Raw genomic sequence first — 20,646 nt, forward strand, 5'->3', positions numbered from 1 at the left:
GATTAGTTGAAGGAATTGGGGATGTTGAGCCTAGAACACTTAGTGGAGACAGGGCAATTGGCTTCAATCCATTCAGTCACCCACCAAAATGCTAAAATTTAATTGGACATCTTGCCATCTTCCTTGTCATTATACACACCCCCCATTCTGAAATACCAAACCTCCACCCTGGATTTTTAGAGACTGCCACCTCAGTATTTTATATTTTTATAATGCTTTATGATGTGTGTATTGAAATAACACTTCTTTTTCTCCAACTACATATTTGCATGAGGATGGGTTTTATTCATAAACTTCAACCTAAGCAACTCATTGAATTAAGAAGCAGATATGAAAGTCTAGTTGGCTTCTCTTAAATCAGACATTAAAGTGACTCACAATAATATGTAAACAATGCCAGTATTCTATTTTTTTGCATTGGAAAAATATATTCCTCATTAAAATTAAAACCTTAATTGGTTTATTGTTGTTATTATAAATGAATAATCAGTTTTAAATGTATCAGTTTCACTTTCAACACAGCAAATACTGATAGAAACCACCTATATAAATAAAAGCTCTTAGGGATCCTCAATATTCTTTAAGAGCACAAGTAGTTTCTGAGATCAAAAGTTTGAGAAATGCTATCTTATAGAAATAAAAGACAAATAATGATGCATTCATTGCTCATAGTGGCCTTTGTCAATTTAATTTTTAGATGATGATACTAAATATAAATTTATTCTAAGCTAAATTTAAATGATATGCTAAAATAATATTTAGGTTTTTATTATTCTAATCAATTAACCTAGTTTATCCATTACAGAAGTAAATAAAAACAATAGAAAAATTATTTAGATCAAAATTTCCACAATTTCAAGGGAAAAATGAGGAAAAGTATGAATGATTAGTAGACACCCCAACCACACTTTAAACTCTATGGTACATGTTAAAAGAAAAAAAAAACAGAAAAATAGATTATTATAGTAGATCAAATAGGGAAGAAACAAAGTCAATTGAAAACAATAATTCAGTGTTTCATATGCCCAAGAGCATAAATTCCTGGAAAGACACCAGTTTTGACAAGAATTGCTGGAAAAAAAAATTGAAAGCTACTTTTCAGAAATTATGGTTATGCCAACATCTTACATCAACGAGAACATTAAAGTTCATATCCTAGAGTACTTAGAGGTGAACAGGGGGAGCTACTTTTGGAAAATTACTAGGGAGAAGATTTCTTAACTAAAGAAGAGACAGAGAGGGGGTGCAGCCAAGCTGGCAGCAGGAAACCAGAGACTAGTGTGAGCTCCCTGCCTAGTCCCTCCAAAAACCCATAAAAAATGGCTCTGAACCAATTCTAGAACTGCAGAACCCACAAAAACAGCAGAGGGAAGCAGGGGTCCAGCCCAGGACAGCCTGGATGGTATCTGGGTGAGGTCTATCCCACACAGTGCTGGGAGCTGGGAGCTGGGAATGGAGCGGAGCAGAGCCCAGTGTGGGTGGCGCAGACCAACCAGACCAGGAGCCTGGCGAAGCGGGCCCTAGCGCCCTGAGTCAGTGAGCTGTGGCAGTTATCAGACCTCTCAACCCACTAACACCAAAGACAGTGGAGAAGGTTAGTGGGAAAAGCTGCGGGAGTGGAAGGAGTTCGAGGTTCGGCTACCAGCCCCCGGGGCAGCGGAGGTGGGGCAGCAGAGGTGGGGCAGCTACAGCTGCAGTTGCTTCTGGCCCCAGGCCCACCTGGTGGGAGGAATTAAGTGGCAGATCAGAGCAGGAGTGCACAGCCTGCTGCAGATTTAAGCCCAGTCCGGGTTGGAGGTTCTTGGGAAAGGGGTAGTGGTGCGGTGTCAGAGTTGGCACCTCCCCCCCAAACGTGGAACATAGAACTCTTTATTCTACAAGCAGTCATACCCCGCTGAAAAACTCAAGGGTCAAGTTAGTTGGTTGGGAATATGGCCAGGCAGTGAAAACGCACCCAGATTCAGTCTCAGACTCTGGAATGTTTCTTTGGTGACAAAGGAGACCAAAACATATAGCCAGAAGAAGTGAACAAAGTCAAAGAGCTTACAACAAAAGCCTCCAAGAAAAACATGAACTGGTCTCAGGCCATGGAAGAGCTCAAAAAAGATTTGGAAAAGCAAGTTAGAAAAGTAGAGGAAAAATTGGGAAGAGAAATGAGAAGGATGTGAGAAAACCACGAATTACAAGTCAATGACTTGCTAAAGGAGACCCAAAAAAAATACTGAAAAATATACTGAAGAAAACCTTAAAAAATAGACTAACTCTGCGCAAGTCTGGGAGCAGCAATCTCACATCCAAATCAGAACTTTCGCAGCCTGACCAGCAACCTCGATATCTCCCCAGAAATCTCCCAAAATGGCATCTACTGTCAAGGATCAGCTGATTTTGAATGGTCCTAAAGGAAGAACAGGTTCCCCAGAACAAGATCACTGTTGTTGGGGTTGGTGCAGTTGGCATGGCATGTGCCATCAGTATTTTAACAAAGGATTTGGCTGATGAACTTGACTTAGTTGATGTAATAGAAGACAAACTAAAGGGAGAGACGATGGATCTCCAACATGGCCGCCTTTTCCTCAAAACACCAAAGATTGTTTCTGGCAAAGACTACAGTGTGACTGCACACTCAGAACTGGTCATTGTTATGGCTGGGGCACGTCAACAGGAGGGAGAAAGTCGTCTTAATTTGGTCCAGCGTAATGTGAATATCTTTAAATTTTTCATTCCCAATATTGTTAAATACAGCCCTAATTGCAAACTGCTTATTGTTTCCAATCCAGTGGATATTTTAACATATGTGGCATGGAAGCTAAGTGGCTTTCCTAAAAATTGTGTTATTGGAAGTGGTTGCAATATGAATTCTGCCCATTTCTGTTACCTAATTGGGGAGAGACTTGGTGTCCATTCTTCAAGTTGTCATGGATGGGTCCTCGGGGAACATGGAGACTCCAGTGTTCCTGTATGGAGTGGTGTCAATGTTGCTGGTGTGTCTCTGAAGGGTCTTCATCCTTCTTTGGGAAGTGATGCTGATTCAGAGAATTGGAAAGATGTTCATAAACAGGTGGTTGAAAGTGCTTATGAGGTGATCAAGCTGAAGGGCTACACTTCCTGGGCTTGTCTGTGGCAGATCTGGCAGAAGGCATTATGAGGAATCTTAGGAGAGTGCATCCTATTTCCACCATGATTAAGGGCCTATATGGCATTAATGAGGATGTCTTTCTTAGTGTCCCATGTATCTTGGGGTAGAACAGCATTTCAGATGTGGTGAAGGTAAACCTGAATCCGGAGGAGGAAAGCCGTTTAAAGAAGAGCACAGATACTCTTTGGGGAATCCAGAAGGAGCTGAAATTTTAAAACCTTTTAATGTGCCGCCATCAAGAGAGAACAGTCGTTGAGGGGTTATGTATGACGCACTTTTCAAATAGGTCAGATCTTTCCTCTGATTAGTGATTGAACACCAGAAATGTAAAACCTGTGAACACACTCTAGTCTCTTCCTAAAGTTAGAAATGGGCAATAGTAGAGTGTGAATACTATTTGTTAAACCCTGTTGTTGTTTGCATCTGATGCTGGATGTAACTTGTACAGTCTCAGTAGTTGGCATCAAGCAGAGCCGGCGCCCCACAGGTATATGAAATACCTGCCATGTATGTAGGTGCTATAGATTCCCATAGGTCCAGAAGACAACACTCCTGGATACAAAACACCACACAGTAGTAATTCTTTATTGATGCATTGATTACTTTTGTGTTCCCCTTCATTAGGGCTCTACAGCAGGCACTATGTATCACCTTTCCAGAGGACCTGGTTTTGTCTATATATATATATATATATATATCAATAGTTGTAAATTTCCATATTATATAAAAAGATCTGTATATGTAAAAAAAAATAGTCTAACTCAAATGGCAAAAGAGCTCCAAAAAGCCAATGAGTAGTAGAATGCCTTGAAAGGCAGAATTAGCCAAATGGAAAAAGAGGTTCAAAAGACCACTGAAGGAAATACTACCTTAAAAATTAGACTGGAGCAAGTGGAAGCTAGTGACTTGATGAGAAATCAAGATATTATAAAACAGAACCAAAGGAATGAAAAAAATGGAAGACAATGTGGAATATCTCATTGGAAAAACCACTGACCTGGAAAATAGATCCAGGACAGATAATTTAAAAATTATTGGAGTAACTGAAAGCCATGATCATAAAAAAGCCTACATATCATCTTTCAAGAAATTATCAAGGAGAACTGCCCTGATATTCTAGAGCCACAGGGCAAAATAGAAATTGAAAGAATCCACCGATCACCTCCTCAAATAGACCCCAAAAAGAAATCTCCTAGGAATATTGTCACCAAATTCCAGAGCTCCCAGATCAAGGAGAAAATACTGCAAGCAGCCAGAAAGAAACAATCTGAGTATTGTGGAAACTCAATCAGAATAACCTGAGATCTAGCAGCTTCTACATTAAGAGATCGAAGGGTTTGGAATACGATATTCTGGAGGTCAATGGAGCTAGGATTAAAACCTAGAATCACCTACCCAGCAAAACTGAGCATCATGCTCCAAGGCAAAATATGGATTTTTAATAAAATAGAGGACTTTCAAGCTTTCACAGTGAAAAGACCAGAGCTGAACAGAAAATCTGATTTTCAAACACAAGAATCGAGAGAAGCATGAAAAGGTAATCAAGAAAAAGAACAAGAAACAGAAATTGCAAGGGACTTACTAAAGTTGAACTGTTTTGTTTACATTCCTACATGGAAAGATGATGTGTATGATTCATGAGACCTCAGTACTAGGGTAGCTGAAGGAAATATGCATATATACATATACATATATATATACATATGTATATATATATATATATATCTTTAGATATATATGTATATGTGAGTGTGTATGTATGTATATATGTATGTGTACATATATATATATATATATATATATATATAGAGAGAGAGAGAGAGAGAGAGAGAGAGACAGACAGACAGAGACAGACAAAAAGAGAGAGAGAGAGAGAGAGAGAGAGAGAGAGAGAGAGAGAGAGAGAGCAGGCACAGGGTGAGTTGAAGATGAAGGGAAGATATCTAAAAGAAATAAAATCAAATTAAGGGATGAGAGAGGAATATTTTGAGAGAGGGAGAGAAAGAATGGGGTAAATTATCTCACATAAAAGTGGCAAGAAAAAGCAGTTCTGTAGGAAGAGAAGAGAAAGCAGGTGAGGGGGAATGAGTGAATCTTGCTCTCATCAAATTTGACCTGAGGAGGGAATACCATACATACTCATTTGGGTATCTTACCCCACAGGATAAAAGGAGGAAGAAGACAAAAAAGCAGGGATGATAGAAGGGAGGGCAGATGGGGGTGGAGGTAATCAAAAACAAACACTTTCAAAAGGAGACAGGGCCAAGGGAGAAAATTCAATAAAGGGGGATAGGTTAGGAAGGAGCAAAATATAGTTAGTCTTTCACAACATGAGTATTGTGGAAGGGTTATACATAATGATCTGCATGTGGCCTATGTTGAATTGCTTGACTTCTTAGGGAGGGTGGGTGGGAAGGGAAGAGGGGAGAGAATTTGCAACTCAAACTTTTGAAAACAGATGTTCAAAAACAAAAAAAATTTGCATGCAACTAGAAAATAAGATACACAGGCAATGGGGCATAGAAATTTATCTTGCCCTACAAGAAAGGAAGGGAAAAGGGGATGGGAGTGGAGTGGGGTGACAGAAGGGAGGGCTGACTGGGGAACAGGGCAACCAGAATATACGCCATCTTGGAGTGGGGTGAGGGTAGAAATGAGGAGAAAATTTGTAATTCAAACTCTTGTGAAAATCAATGCTGAAAAGTAAATTTAAAAAAAAAATTAAAAAAGGTATAATTGATTTTAGGAGAGCTAGGTGGCACAGTAGTCAACTCACATTTTGAATGCTGGGCCAGGAGTAAGGAAACTCATCTTCCTGAATTCATATCTGACATCAGACACTGAGTAGCTGTGTGACCCTCAGCAAGTCACTTTACCCTGTTACCCTCAGGTTCCTCAACTATAAAATGAACTAGAGAAGGAAATGGCAAAAGACTCCAGTATCTTTGCCAAGAAAACTCCAAATAGGGTCACAAAGAATCAGAAACAACTGAAAACGATTGTACCACAGTAACAATTGATCCCAGTTTCTACTCTAAAAATAATTTTCTTACAATGTTATCAGAAATCTAGTGCCTTTTTTGATTCTTAGAGATTCTGGTGGATTTGTGACTTCAACGATGTGAGTACTCCCATCCAACATGATAGATCACAAACCGTCTCTGACTTTTCTTCCTCTGTTTCATTTGTCCATACTTGTCTATTAATCTTCTGAAGAGGATCCGTCCATTGCACTTGGTGTCTTCCTCTACATTTCTTCATATCACACCAGTATTCATAGAGCTTGTGACCTTCCTGTCCATTACCTCTGACTATGGCTGTGTGACCAGCCCACCTTTTCTTTCCTGATAATACATTTCTCTGAATACACCATTTATGGCACCATCCCTACAAGATTCTTCATTTTTAATGTAATACATACTTTCAACAGCCAGCATTGCTTCCCAGGTGGCCTACAATTTAATTCCTCAGAGTGTGATGTCCTATGGCACTCCTACAACGTCATTGTGGAGGAATGTGGTTAAGAAGGTACGCCTGTGATTGAAGAAGTTCGGAGTTAAACTCTTTTTAACTGACACTAAGACCAGAATAAAAGCCACAGAAAGAAAAATCATCTATCCATGACTTACAATCTCAGCTCCAGTTGCTATTTTCCATGTCATATTATGAATTCTGAGTGTGTTTATTGGCAGTTCTGCACTGTTTCTCCTTCATTGGTTTTCTTTTTCTGTTTTGTTTTTGGCAGAGCAATTGGGGTTAAGTGACTTGCCAAGGTCACACAGCTAGTATGTGTGTCAAGTGTCTAAGGTCGGATTTGAACTCAGGTCCTCCTGAGTCCAGGGATGGTGCTCTACTCACTGTGTCACCTAGCTGCCCCCTTGAGGGGTTTTCAACGTTTTCTTTTGCTATTTGTTTTGACCACAGCATTCGATTGTAAACTCCCTGAGGGGCAGGCATAATGTATTATATGTCTTTTCCATTCCCAACACAGTGGGAATATAGCCAATGTCCAATAAATACCTGTTGGTCACACTGATTGATTCTCACAGCCATATTTCTTCATTTAGGCCAGCAACAAATTTCATTTTCTATCAGTTGAGAAGCATGGAGTAAATGCAAAATCAATCACCCTGTACATGTTTATATATTTCAGATTAACTCCACATTTTTAGCATGCGACAGAATTTACTTCAACAAATATTTATTAGGCAATGTACCATATGTGTCTTGAAGGGGACAAAGATAAAAATCTGAAGTATCCTCATCCTCAAGGAACTTACCTACCTAGGATTGGGAAAAGGTCTAGACATTGTCATCCACTTGTCTACATTTTAATAATCATATGCCTTTAGCAGATTAGTGATCTCTGCTGAAAAATTGTTTTTTGTTGTTGTTTCTGGTTTTGTTTTTTAGGTCTACATAGTTATCTGTTCTTGTATGTGTGAAAATGAACTAGATCACTCCTCAATATTCAATAAACATTTATTAATCCTATTATGTTTCAGGAAAAAAATATAAGATATTGGTGATGAAAAGATATAAAACTATTACTGTTTCTACCCTCAAAGAGCCATATTTTATAATATGTATGCCAATAATTATATGCCAAATTGGTTGGGTAGGGGTTGGCAGATGGGCAATAAGGAAAAGCTGGTTATAAGTTTAAAATGTTGAAAGTTAGATACTAATGTTGGTCTTTTTAGATTTTCTGGACAGTATGGAGGCATAATATTAATATCAGCAATTGCAATGATTGTGGTTCTTTCTAGCTCTATATGTCCTTATTCACAAATAGTTGGTTCACTGTTATTGTAATTTTTTCCAGTAGGATATATAATTACTCAGAGAGGATAAATTACTCCCTGGAGAATCCATAAGGGACACAACCACAAGGAAAGTTCCAAGGCAACAAACTCAAAATGATTGATCCAACTACTCTAATCAATATGTAATTTTAAAAAGTATTCTATCAATGAAAATTGTTATACTTTTCCAACTTTCACCATAAATCCTAAGGCATTTTTAAACTTCAAAACATAGGTTGGGTGGTAGTTTCTATATGAGGCCTTTTCCTGATCCTCCCAGGAATTAATATTCTTCTTCTCTCTTTCTTGAAATTAATTTTATGTGATTTGTTTTAACTTACTTTTATCTAAATTGCCTGAGGTAGCTACATGGCATGGCAATGGACTTGGAACAAATCCTGCATCAGACACTCATTAGCTATCTGAACTTGAGCACATCGCTTAACCTCTGCCTGACTCAGTTTCCCCAACAATAAAATAGCAATGATAATAATATCACTTAATTTACCAGGTTGACTGTGTGAATCAAATGGAGTAATTTATATGTAAAATATTAAAGAGTGTGATGATGCCGCTGATGATGTTGTAGTAGTAGTAACTTGCTGTTACTATTGTTATTGTTTTTGTTATATCATAAGAATGTAAGCCTTTTGTGGGCAATACTTTGTTGTTGTTGTTGCCATGTTTTTTTTTACTTTGGTCTTTGTCTCTCCAGTGTCTAGCAGGAAGCTTGGCATGTAGTAGGCATTTAATAAACTAGAACTGAATTGATAGGTTCTGAGATTTACAGCCTGAAGAAACCTCCAAGGCCATCTAGATCAATCTCTCATTTTACAAATGAAAACACTGAAGCTCTAATCAGGTCAAGTCAACAAGTAGCGATTAAGCATCTGCTAAGGCCTCAAAAGGCTAAGTCACCTGCCCAAGGTGACTATGAAGGTAGGAAAAACTGAAACACTTGTCAAACTAAGCATGCAGCAACTCTGGCTCAAAGAGCATGCATCTTAATAGAAAAGCAAAATTGGAAATCTTAAGGTTTCTCCAGCTCTCTACTATCTTGGCAATATCAAAGCTAACAACTGATACCCCCTAGCAATTTTTATGACCAAGTGATGCCCTTGCCACTTGCCTCCACCACCCCACCCTCATGGTCCTGCTGTCATAATCTTCATTTTATGAATCTGGATTTAGTGGATAACATTATACTGCTTTTACTGGAAACAAACACATTTAATAAGCTTGTGCATGTGGGGAACTGTTTGAGAAGATATGTCTGCAAAGAGATAAAGAAAATTTTTATTGTCTTTGATGAGTTTAAAGTCTACCTAAAGGGGCCTGTAAGAGAGGTGTTTGCATGCACACAAGAAGAGTGTATTAAAAATTAAAGAAAAACAGAGTATCACCAACTGGGTTGGGGTGAGGTGTTATTCAAGAAGTTCATGGAAGAAATGACACCTGATTTAAGACTTGGATGGAGACAAGGATTCTGAGGCAGCAATTCAGAGTATATATTACAGGTGGAGGGTTGGCAGAGTCTGGACTTTGAGGAACACCTAGAAATCTAGTGTGCTTTTCTCTCGGAGATGTTGGTTATCTGGGGTGGAAAAACACTCTATTTTAGCAAGCCAGATAACTTTAAGTAGGATTTGGGGCTTCTTGATGTTGGCTATATAAGCCATGGAACTGAAACAGAAAATACCTACTTGATCTTTGAAGGACTTGTCCTGTTGCCCATCATGCCACACATATGCCTAAGACATTTACTGGAAGCATTACACAGTGGATTTGAGTTATATTGGCAGCACCCCCAACCTAGGTAGTCCTTTTGGCATCACAGTTTTCTTTCATTCATTTCATTCCATTTCTGCCTAAATGTTACCCATATATAGTACTCACATCAACTTTAATGGGATATTTAAAAATATGGAATTAGTATTACTGTATTTCACCACATAATCATCACACCCTGTTTTTCTTAGTCCAAAAAATGGTTTATAACCTTTCATCACACAGTCATCAAATGATAGTATTCTGTTTGTCAAACTGCTTAAAAGGTAAAAAATGCAACAACATATTCACCCATGGCATATGGATATACATTTATCTTTCACACATTGTGAAACCAGAATTCTCAGCACACATTCATTGTTAGTATCCAATTTTAACACATTTTCAGTAGTATTTTATGCATCCTAATCTTGTAGCAAAGACAGTTTAGTAATAAATGATTTTTAAGTAATAAAGCACAATTTTAAAGGCTTCACATAATGGTCATGTTCTACTTTTTTTTGCCAAAAAATTAGCATAAAATCTGTGATGATTATGTGATGAAATATGGTAGAAGTGCACCAAAGAGACCAGGATACCAGTTTTGGTCTGTTATCTACTAATACTACCTGTGTATCCTTGGATGAGTCATTTAATCTCCTAGACCTCACTTCCTTTATATATCAAAAGAGAGCATTAAAGGTATAAGGCTTTGAGGTCCCTTCCAGCCCTAAAACTACAATCTTATGAACAATAATGTGTCTTTTCAAATTTTTTCCCTAAGAGTTTTACCACAATGCAATTAATGAAGTTCCATTAACTTGCTAACTCACAACATATTTATATTCTACTTTTTAAACCTCTCAAATTTTCTTTAACTTCATTATTTCTCATGATCCTCACTACACATCATGCCCATATGGGTGACAAAGGATCCTAAGGGAACCATTATTAAAATTTCAAACGGGATAAAAGAGAAGAAAAAAAAATATGGTGAAAGATTGCATTTGTTCCCTATTGACAGGGAACTGGCAATGTTATATATTCTATGTTGATACCTCAAACACCAAGCCTGCCCCAAATGATATGAATTATATCACATGGAGAAGACTTCTACAGTTTGAAAAGGCTCTGAGTTTGCCCTCAATTGTGTTTGTGCCATTTTGTAATTATAGACAAAAGAGGGCTTTTCCTGAAACAATTGGAGATGGTACCCAGAGAAAGAACTGTAACTACCATTAGCCTCTCAGCCTAACGGATGAGCTGCCTTTATGTTTCAAAAATCTGAATTATCTTAACTCCTTTCTGCGGACTTTCTCAGATTACCGAAACTTCATTAGAAAATCAAAGTGCCGAGGTGGGCGGAGCCAAGATGGCTGCATGAAGGCAGAATCTTACCGGAGCTCTCTCACAAGGTCTATCAGATTCCTATAAAAAAAAGTGAATTTGAGCAGATTTGAGAGAGTTAGAAACTGAGAGCAGTCTGCGTGGGGCAAATTTCCGAGCCGGGAGAGTCTGAAAGGCCGAAGGCATGAATCTGTAGGCTCAGAGAGTGCTTGGCGTGCAGCGTGCAGAGCTGCTCCAGATCAAAGCAGAGGCGGCTGGCCAGGAAATCCACGTGGGAGACAGGCTGGGAGAAAGCTGGGCACCCGAAACCGGCAGAGATCCCCAGGCCTCCCAACACAGGATGGCAGTCTGTGGAAGCGTGGAGATGCAGCGCAATGCCACTGGCCGGGAAATACCAACTCGTGACGCTTGCAGCCCAGAAACTCGATTTCTTGAATTTCCGGGAGACATAATGGCCATGTGAACGGCTCTAATCCCTCTCCTCCCCACCCACAGAATTCCTCGGGAAAAAATAAAAAAAAAAAGAATGCAGGAACTAAGCAGAAAAAAGTGGGGCTTCAGTGGTCAAATAGTAGAGGTTCACCAGTCCCAGAGGAGTAGAGTCCACAGGGATCAACACCAGGAGCCTAGACGTAATCTTGCTCCCCAAGGGGAAGTGCTAGACATCAGCTCAAACAATAAACAGCTGAGACTATTGCTGAAAAGCAACACGGCTGGAGGGCACCCATAGGCAGTGAGAAGCCAGGGAGCCAGACCCCTCCCCCACACCTCAGGAAACTGAAGGCTATAATTCTAGACTCACAACCCCCAGAATAAGAAACCTGGGACAGAGAGCCCTGAGGCCCAAAGGTAGATATTCGTTGTAAAGCCAGGAAAAGGCAAACCAACAAGCATGAAGAAGAACACAAAGAAACCGAGGACAATAGATTCTTTTTATGGAGACAGGCAGGATCAAAATACCAATATGGAAGAGAGGAGCAATGACACTGTAGATACAACGGACACTTCAAAAGGTAATATGAACTGGTCTCTAGGCCAAAAAGCATTGCTGGAAGAGCTAAAGGAGGATTTTAAAAACCAAATTAGGGAGGTAAAAGAAAACATGGAAAAAATGGAAAAGTCCCTAAAGAATAAGATTGGCGAAATGGCGACGGAGATTCAGAATCTAGAGAGAGAAAATGACACCCTAAGAGGCAAAATTAACCAATTGGAAAAGGAGACTCAAAAGCAAAATGAAAACACTAACTCATTAAAAATTAGAGTTGACAAAAAGTTGGGGGCGGAGCCAAGATGGCGGCTGGTAAGCACGGACTAGAGTGAGCTCCATACCCGAGTCCCTCCAAAAACCTATAAAAATGGCTCTGAACCAATTCTAGAACGGCAGAACCCACAGAACAGCAGAGGGAAGCAGGGCTCCAGCCCAGGACACCCTGGATGGTCTCTGGGTGAGGTCTATCCCACACGGAGCTGGGAGCTGGGAACGGAGTGGAGCAGAGCCCAGCCTGAGCAGCGTGGACGATCCAGACCAGAAGCTGGGCGGAGGTGGCCCTAGCGCCCTGAATATGTGAGCTGCGGCAGTTACCAGACCCCTCGACCCACAAACACCAAAGACTGCGGAGAAGGTTAGTGGGAAAAGCTGCGGGAGTGGAAGGAGTTCGCGGTTCGGCTTCCAGCCCCGGGGGCAGTGGAGGTGGAGCAGCTACAGCTGTTGTTACTTCCGGCTCCAGGCCCACCTGGTGGGAGAAATTAAGTGGCGGATCAGAGCAGGAGTGCAACAGCCTGCTGAAGATCTAAATCCAGTCTGGACTGGGGGTCCTTGGGGAAGGAGGAGTGCGGCTCTGACAGAGCTGGCACCTCCCCCCCAAACGTAGAACATAGAACTCGTTAGTCTACAAGCAGTCATACCCCACTGAAAAACTCAAGGGTCAAGTTAGTTGGTTGGGAATATGGCCAGGCAGCGAAAACACGCCCAGATTCAGTCTCAGACTTTGGATTCTTTCTTTGGTGACAAAGAAGACCAAAACTTACAGCCTAAAGAAGACAACAAAGTCATAGAGCCTACAACCAAAGCCTCCAAGAAAAACATGAACTGGCCCCAGGCCATAGAAGAACTCAAAAAGGATTTGGAAAAGCAAGTTAGAGAAGTAGAGGAAAAATTGGGAAGAGAAATGAGAAGGATGCGAGAAAACCATGAAAAACAAGTCAATGACTTGCTGAAGGAGACCCAAAAAAATACTGAAAAATACATTGAAGAAAACAACACCTTAAAAAACAGACTAACTCAAATGGCAAAAGAGCTCCAAAAAGCCAATGAGGAGAAGAATGCCTTGAAAGGCAGAATTAGCCAAATGGAAAAGGAGGTCCAAAAGACCACTGAAGAAAATACTACTTTAAAAATTAGATTGGAGCAAGTGGAAGCTAGTGACTTTATGAGAAATCAGGATATTATAAAACAGAACCAGAGGAATGAAAAAATGGAAGGCAATGTGAAATATCTCCTTGGAAAAACCACTGACCTGGAAAATAGATCCAGGAGAGATAATTTAAAAATTATTGGACTACCTGAAAGCCATGATCAAAAAAAGAGCCTAGATGCCATCTTTCAGGAAATTATCAAGGAGAACTGCCCTGATATTCTAGAGCCACAGGGCAAAATAGAAATTGAAAGAATCCATCGATCGCCTCCTCAAATGGATCCCAAAAAGAAATCTCCTAGGAATATTGTTGCCAAATTCCAGAGCTCCCAGATCAAGGAGAAAATACTGCAAGTAGCCAGAAAGAAACAATTTGAGTATTGTGGAAACCCAATCAGAATAACCCAAGATCTTGCAGCTTCTACATTAAGAGATCGAAGGGCTTGGAATGCGATATTCCAGAGGTCAATGGAGCTAGGATTAAAACCTAGAATCACCTACCCAGCAAAACTGAGTATCATGATCCAAGGCAAAATATGGAGTTTCAATAAAATAGAGGACTTTCAAGCTTTCTCAGTGAAAAGACCAGAACTGAATAGAAAATTTGACTTTCAAACACAAGAATCAAGAGAAGCATGAAAAGGTAATCAAGAAACGGAAATTGCAAGGGACTTACTAAAGTTGAACTGTTTTGTTTACATTCCTACATGGAAAGAGGACATGTATGATTCATGAGACTTCAGTATTAGGGTAGTTGAAGGGAATATGCATATATATATATATGTATATATATATATATATATATATATATATATATATATATATATATATATATATATATATATGTATATGTATATGTATATATATATATGTTTATATGTATATATATATAAGTGAATGTGTATGTATGTATGTATCTATGTGTGTATGTATGTATGTGTATGTATGTGTATATATATATATGTGTGTGTTTATATATATATATATATATATATATATATATATATATATATATATATATATGTAAAAGAGAGAGAGCAGACACAGGGTGAGTTGAAGATGAAGGGAAGATATCTAAAAGAAATAAAATGAAATTAAGGGATGAGAGAGTAACATACTGAGAGAGGGAGATAGGGAGAGATAGAATGGGGTGGATTATCTCCCACAGAGGTGGCAAGAGGAAGCAGTTCTATGGGAGGAGGGGAGAGGGCAGGTGAGGGGGGAATGAGTGAATCTTGCTCTCATCAGATTTGGCCCGAGGGGGAATACCATACATACTCAGTTGGGTATCTTACCACACAGGAAAGAAGAGGGAGGAAGATAAAAAAAAATAAATAAAAGGCAGGGGGATGATGGAGGGGAGGGCAGATGGGGGTGGAGGCAATCAAAACAAACACTTTGGAAAGGGGACAGGGTCAAGGGAGAAAATTCAATAAAGCGGGATGGGTTGGGAAGGAGCAAAATGTAGTTAGCCTTTCACAATATGAGTATTGTGGAAGGATTATACATAATAATACATGTGTGGCCTAGGTTGAATTGCTCAACTTCTTAGGGAGGGTGGGTGGGAAGGGAGGAGGGAAGAGAATTTGGAACTCAAAGTTTTAAAATCAGATGTTCAAAAACAAAAAAAGTTTTTGTATGCAACTAAAAAATAAGATACACAGGCAATGGGGCGTAGAAATTTATCTCGCCCTACAAGAAAGGAAGGGAAAAGGGGATGAGAGGGGAGGGGGGTGTTAGAGGGGAGGGCTGACTGGGGAACAGGGCAATCAGAATATAAGCCATCTTGGAGTGGGGGGGAGGGTAGGAATGGGGAGAAAATTTGTAATTCAAAATGTTGTGAAAATCAATGCTGAAAACCAAATATGTTAAATAAATAAATTGCATTTAAAAAAAAAAATTAGAGTTGAGCAAGTGGAACCTAATGAATCTATGAGGCACCAAGAAGTAGTAGAACAAAATGTACAGAATGAAAAAATAGAAAAAATGTAGAATATCTGATTGGGAAAACAACTGACCTGGAAAATAGATCCAGGAGAGACAATTTAGGAGTTATTGGACTACCAGCAATGCACAATGTAAAAAAGAGCCTTAACAGTATCTTCGAAGAAATTATCAAAGACAACTGCCCAGACATTCTAGAACCAAAGGGCAAAATAGTGATTGAAAGAATTCACCGATCACCCCCTGAAAGAGATCCCAAACTAAAAACACCAAGAAATATTATAGCCAAATTCCAGAACTATAAACTCAAGGAGAAAATACTGCAAGCAGCAAAAAGAAGCAATTCAAATATCGTGGAACTACAGTAAGGATCACACAGGGTCTCTCAGCTGCCACATTAAAAGACAGGAGAAATTGGAATATAATATTCCAAAGGGCAAAAGAGCTGGGACTACAACCAAGGATCAACTACCCAGTGAAACTAAGCATAAATTTTCAGGCAAGGCAATGGAAATTCAATGAAATAAGGGAATTCCAGACCTTCCTGATGAAAAGGCCAGAACTCAATGGAAAATTTGATCTCCAAATACAAAACTCAAGAGAGACATAAAAAGGTAACCAGGGCGAAAACCCCACAAACCTTATTAACCAATAAGGGCAGGTTGTTTACATCTTTATGTGGGATTATATCATCTTATGTATGTGTTATATATAGTACAGTTATATATAGTACAGCTATTATGACAATTGAAAGGGATACACATAGATTGTGAATGCCTGTATAAACTAATTGATGTAAAGATAAAAAACATAAGTAGGAGATGTAAAGGGAGGGCTATGAAAAAAGAGGTAAGCAGGTAGTAGAAAAGGGTAAATTACACCAAATGAAGAGGCACAAAAACATATTATAGTAGAGAGAAAGAATGGAGGGAGAAGAGCATTATTTGAGCATCACTGTCATCTGATTTGGTTCAAGAAGGGAATAACATACCCTGATAAGTTTAGAAATCTAACTTGACCTACGGGAAGTAGGAGGGGAAGGGGGGAAAAAGGGAAGGGGGTTCAGAAGGGAGGGGAGAAGTAGCAAGTGGGAAACGGTAAGATAAGGGAGGGGAATAAAGAGGGAGGGTAAACTGAGGAAGGCGGCGGTCAAAAGCAAAACTTTGTTGAGGAGGAGAAGGGGAAAGGGAGAAATAAAAGCATAAACAGGGAAAATAGGATGGAGAAGAAGACACAGATAGAAATCATAACTCTGAACGTGAATGGGATGAACACTCTCACAAAACAGAAGCAGATAGCAGAATGGATTAAAAACCATAATCCTACAATATGCTGTTTACAAGAAACGCATCTGAAACAGGGGGATACACATAGGGTTAAGGTAAAAGGCTGGAGTAAAATATATTGTGCCTCAGCTAAAGTAAAAAAAAAGCAGGTGTAGCAATCCTAATCTCTGACAAAGCAAAAGTAAACATAGATTTAATTAAAAGAGATAAGGAAGGACATTATATCCTGCTAAAAGGCACCATAAACAATGAAGCAATATCATTGTTTAACATATATGCACCAAGTGGTAAGGCATACAAATTCTTAGAGGAGAGGTTCAGGGAGAAATAGGAACAGGAAGAAATAGACAGCAAAACTATAATATTGGGAGACCTCAACCTCCCCCCTTCTGAACTTGATAAATCTAACCTCAAAATAAATAAGAAAAAAAGTTAAGGAGGTAAACAGAATTTTAGAAAAGGCAGATATGATAGACCTCTGGAGAAAACTGAATGGGGATAAAAGAATATACTTTCTTCTCAAAGGTACATGGCACATACTCAAAAATTGACCATGTACTAGGGCATAAAAACCTCACAATCCAGTGCAGAAAGGCAGAAGTAGTCGAAGCATCCTTTTCAGATCATGATGCAATAAGAATCATTTTTAATAAAGAACCATGAAAAATAAGCTAAAAACTAATTGGAAACTAAATAATTTAATTCTAAAGAATGAGTGGGCCAAAAAACAAATCAGAGAAACAATTAATCATTTCATGCAAGAGAATGACAATAATGAAACAACATACCAAAACTTACGGGATGCAGCAAAAGCAGTTCTTAGGGGAAGTATTATATTCCTAAATGCCTACATGAATAAAATAGGGAAAAAGGAGTTCATTGATCTGGGTGTACAGCTGAAAAAGCTAGAAAAAGAGCAAATTGAAAATCCCCAATTAAATACCAAATTAGAAATTCTGAGAATCAAAGGAGAGATTAATAAAATTGAAACCAAGAAAACTATTGAATTAATAAATAAAACAAAGAGATAGTTTTATGAGAAAACAAATAAAATTAATAAACCTTTGGTCAATTTAATTTAAAAAAAGAAAGAAGAAAATCAAATTACCAGTATCAAAAATGAAAAGGGTGAGGTCACCTCTAATGAAGAGGAAATCAAAACAATAATTAGGAATTATTTTGCCCAATTGTATGCCCATAAATTTGACAACCTTAGAGATATGGATGAATATCTACAAAAACATACACTGCCCAGGTTAACAGAAAAGGAAGTAAAATTTCTAAATAACCCCATCTCAGAAAAAGAAATTGAACATGCCATCAATGAACTCCCTAGGAAAAAATCTCCAGGGCCAGATGGTTTTACATGTGAATTCTATCAAACATTCAAAGAACAACTAATTCAAATTCTTTGTAGACTATTTGGGAAAATAGGTGAAGAAGAAGTCCTACCACATTCTTTTTATGACACAAATATGGTACTAATACCCAAACCAGGTAGAGTCAAGACAGAGAAAGAAAATTATAGACCAATTTCCCTAATGAATATTGATGCTAAAATTTTAAATAAAATATTAGCAAAAAGACTGCAGCAACTCATCACGAGAATAATACACTATGACCAGGTAGGATTTATTCCAGGAATGCAAGGCTTCAATATTAGGAAAACCATTAGCATAATTGACCATATCAACCATAATTCAATATTCAATGCAAGGTTCAATATTAGGAAAACCATTAGCATAATTGACCATATCAACAACAAAACTAGCAGAAAACATATGATCATCTCAATAGACACAGAAAAAGCCTTTGACAAAATACAACACCCATTCCTATTAAAAACACTAGAAAGCATAGGAATAAATGGAACCTTCCTTAAAATTATAAATAGCATCTACCTAAAATCATCAACAAGCATTATTTGTAATGGAGATAAGCTAGATGCATTCCCAATAAGATCAGGGGTAAAACAAGGATGTCCATTAACACCTCTACTATTCAATTTGGTACTAGAAACGTTACCTGTAGCAATAACAGAAGAAAAAGAAATTGAAGGAATTAGATTAGGAAAAGAAGAAACTAAATTATCACTTTTTGCAGATGATATGATGATTTATTTAGAGAATCCTAGAGAATCAAGTAAAAAATATTTGAAATAATAAACAACTTTCGCAAAGTTGCAGGATATAAAATAAACCCACATAAATGCTCAGCATTCCTATACATTACTGACAAAGCCCAACAGCAAGAGATAGAAAGAGAAATTCCATTCAAAGTTACTGCAGACACTATAAATATTTGGGAGTCTATTTGAGACAAACCCAGGGCCTATGTGAACATAACTATGAAACACTTTTCATGTGAATAAAGTCAGATCTGAATAAATGGAAAAATATCAGTTGCTCATGGTTAGGCTGAGCTAATATACTAAAAATGTCAATTTTACCTAAATTAATCTATCTATTCAGTGCCATACCAATCGAACTACCAAAAAATTATTTTACTGAGCTGGACAAAATTATAACAAAATTTATCTGGAAAAACAAGGGTTCTAGAATATCTAGGGTATTAATGAAAAGACATGCTAGAGAAGGTGGCCTAGCTATACCAGATATTAAACTGTACTACAGAGCAGCAGTCATCAAAACTACCTCATACTGGCTAAGAAACAGAGGTGTGGATCAGTGCAATAGGATAGGAATACAATATGGAGAAGTCAACGTCTATAGCAATCTACTCTTTGATAAACCCAAAGAGGCCAGCTTCTGGGCTAATAATTCACTATATCACAAAAACTGTTGGGAAAATTGGAAAATGGTAGGACAGAAACTGGGCATAGACCAATATCTTATACCATATACCAAAATAAAGTCAAAATGGGTTCATGATTTAGGAGTAAAGGCTGATACCATAAGTAATTTGGGAGAGCAAGGAATAGTTTACTTATCAGATCTATGGAAAAGAAAAGAATTCATGACCCAACAAAAGATAGAGAGCATTACAAAATGCAAAATGCATAATTTTGGTTATGTTAAATTGAAATGTTTTTGTACAAAAAAGCCAATGCAACAAAAATTAGGAGGAAAGCAGAAAATTGGGAGAAAATCTTTACAACTAGTATCTCTGAAAAAGGCCTCATTTCTAAAATATACAGAGAACTGAGGCAAATATACAGGAATACAAGCCATTCCCCAATTGAGAAATGGTCAAAGGATATGAACAGGCAGTTTTCAAAGGAAGAAATTAAAGCTATCTATAGGCATATGAAAAAATGCTCTAAATCATAAATGATTAGAGAAATGCAAATCAAAACAACTCTTAGATACCACATCTCTCCTGTCAGATTGGCTAAAAGAACAAAACAGGAAAATGATAAATGCTGGAAAGGATGTGGGAAAATTGGAACATTGTTACATTGCTGGTGGAGTTGTGAGCTGATCCAGCCATTTTGGAGAGCAATTTGGAACTATGTCCAAAGGGCTATAAAAATGTTCATACCCTTTGACCCAGCAATACCACTTCTAGGGCTGTATCCCAAAGAAATCACAGAAGCGGGAAAAGGACCCATATGTACAAGGATATTTATAGCGGCTCTTTTTGTGGTAGCCAAGAATTGGAAATCAAAGGGATGCCCATCAATTGGGCAATGGCTGAACAAGCTGTGGTATATGAAGGTAATGGGATACTATTGTGCCATAAGAAATGGGGATGATACGGACTTCGTAACAACCTGGAAAAACCTACACGACATAATGCTGAGTGAGCGGAGCAGAGCCAGGAGAACACTGTACACAACCACAGATATATGGACTCCATGAGGACCAACCCTGACAGACTTCACTCCTCTCAGTAACACAAGGTGCAGGCACAACTCCAAAGGACTCACGATGGAGAATGCTATCTACATCCAGAGAAAGAACTATGAAGTTTGAATGCAGACTGAG

The 20,646-nt window shown here is 38.4% G+C and overlaps 1 pseudogene; it reads left to right on the top strand.

The window, feature by feature from the left end:
* Positions 1 to 2,293: 2,293 nt before the first annotated feature.
* Positions 2,294 to 3,517, top strand: LOC118847417 (annotated as a pseudogene).
* Positions 3,518 to 20,646: the final 17,129 nt, after the last annotated feature.

The sequence above is a fragment of the Trichosurus vulpecula genome, chromosome 4 (genome assembly GCF_011100635.1).
Source record: "Trichosurus vulpecula isolate mTriVul1 chromosome 4, mTriVul1.pri, whole genome shotgun sequence".
NCBI classification, from domain to species: Eukaryota; Metazoa; Chordata; class Mammalia; order Diprotodontia; family Phalangeridae; genus Trichosurus; species Trichosurus vulpecula.